The sequence below is a fragment of the Triticum dicoccoides genome, chromosome 1B (assembly GCF_002162155.2).
Source record: "Triticum dicoccoides isolate Atlit2015 ecotype Zavitan chromosome 1B, WEW_v2.0, whole genome shotgun sequence".
In the NCBI taxonomy this organism is placed as follows: domain Eukaryota; kingdom Viridiplantae; phylum Streptophyta; class Magnoliopsida; order Poales; family Poaceae; genus Triticum; species Triticum dicoccoides.
This window is the reverse complement of record NC_041381.1, coordinates 678,467,328-678,469,193: the sequence shown is the minus strand read 5'-3', so window position 1 is coordinate 678,469,193 and position 1,866 is coordinate 678,467,328. Positions and strand designations below refer to the sequence as shown.

Genomic DNA, 1,866 nt, shown 5'->3' with positions numbered 1-1,866 from the left:
CCTCTCCCCTTGCCCTATCTCCATACCGCACGCGAGGGAGGGAGGGAGGGAGGGAGGGCCCAAATTGAAGCGAGCAGCAGCTTCCGGATCCAGACCAAGAGGGGCCCCAAATCGTGACCTTCCTCCGCCCCTTGACTCCTCTGTGTCGCCCTACCCCGCGGCTCCCGGGACACCGAGCCAGACAGGAGGAGCCACCGCCCCGCAGCACGCGCGCGTCGGTAGGGCGAGGGGACCGATGGCGAAGCTATACATGTAGGCGGTGCCCCCGCCGCATCTGAACAAGAACACCGAGTGGTTCATGTACCTGGGGGTCTGGACCACCCACATCTTCATCCTCTTCGTCTCCTGGCTCCTCATCCTCTCCATCTTCGGCTGCACCCCCGGCATGGCCTGGACGCTCGTCAACCTCGGCCACTTCGCGGTACCCGCCTCTCCCCCTCCCCTCCCTCCCTCCCTCCCTTACACGTCCTCGACTCCCATGGATCGTGTTTGTTTACCTCAATTCATGTCTGTTTACCTCGATTGCTTGCTTCGTGCGGTCAGGATTTAGCTTGTCAAATGTACTAAGAGGCTTTTGCTTCTCTCATGTTCTTCAGGAAGACATATTGTTCAGGAAGGCATTGATTGATTCGGTGTGTAAATAGAGAGACCGGTTGTATACCAAACATTTTTTACTGCAATGGCTGATTAGCAAAATTCTCCGTAGATCTGAATTCTCAACCATGGTACTGTACATGATCTTTGATTATCCTGGTTATTATTTGTCAACATAACAAGTGGAGTACAAAGTAGCTTGGATAAAACAGAGAGCACTCCTTGGGTATCAGAGACAGAAGAATGTTTTATAGATATTCCCAGTGAAAAACGGGGGATGGCGTGTCTTCACCGATTGTCGACCAAAAAAAGGGGATGGCGTGTCTTCACCAATCCTGCCAACTAATAAAGTGTATTTTAGTTTGAAGGTTTACTGTTTCATAATAGCCAAATAAATAGCCTGCATTTAATCATTCTTTTGCTACTTTAAATATAATAATGTAGTGGCAAAATTAATGAAATCATTCTGGCAGTAAATACTGCAGTTCTAGTTAGCCAAACCTCAATTTTGGAAGTACAAATTATTGCTATTTTTCTCATAAGATTATAGCATGAAACATACTATCTAGAAATTATTTCTCTATTGTCATTGCTTTCCTAATTGAATCTTCATTTCGGATTACATACCACTTCTTCCACTGGAAGAAGGGAACTCCGTTCGCTGATGACCAGGGGATGTATAATAGGTTGACTTGGTGGGAGCAAATGGACAACGGCAAGCAGCTTACTCACAACAGAAAATTTCTTGTTGTGGTTCCTATAGTCCTCTAAGTGTTATTCTGTTTCAATTTTATTAATACTGCTTTTGGGAGCTTATTTGACAAGGAACAGCATGGCAGGATGTATGCACAAAGATTCATTCTGGCTAGTCAGAAATACTACACTTATTCATTAATTCTGCAAAGAACACTCATTAGTAACATCTAGGTCTAACTTGCATATTCACGCCATTATACATGTGTAAGGATTGGGCATTGCTCTATTGCAGCAATCTGGTCAAATACTTGGCTGTGATCACGTTTGTGGTTGGTGTGTGAGCAAGCAAAATCAGAAGTGATCCCAACTGATCATACTATTTTTGCGTTTGCTAGAATTGTTCACCTGCCATCTGATAACATAGTTAGGCATATGATTACTCTGTTAAGTGAATTACAATTTTAATTTTTTTATTTTTGAGTGGACAAACCAGTCACATTTATACGCAATTATGGTGGAAAATCAAAACCATGTATGATGTGCCTTTTTGTTAATGGTAAATAGTGATTATTTGGC

General features: G+C 44.1%; 1 pseudogene; it reads left to right on the top strand.

Annotated features, from left to right (window-relative positions):
- The first annotated feature begins 235 nt into the window (after window positions 1-235).
- LOC119312327 lies at window positions 236-1,365 on the top strand (annotated as a pseudogene).
- The last annotated feature ends 501 nt before the right edge of the window (window positions 1,366-1,866 follow it).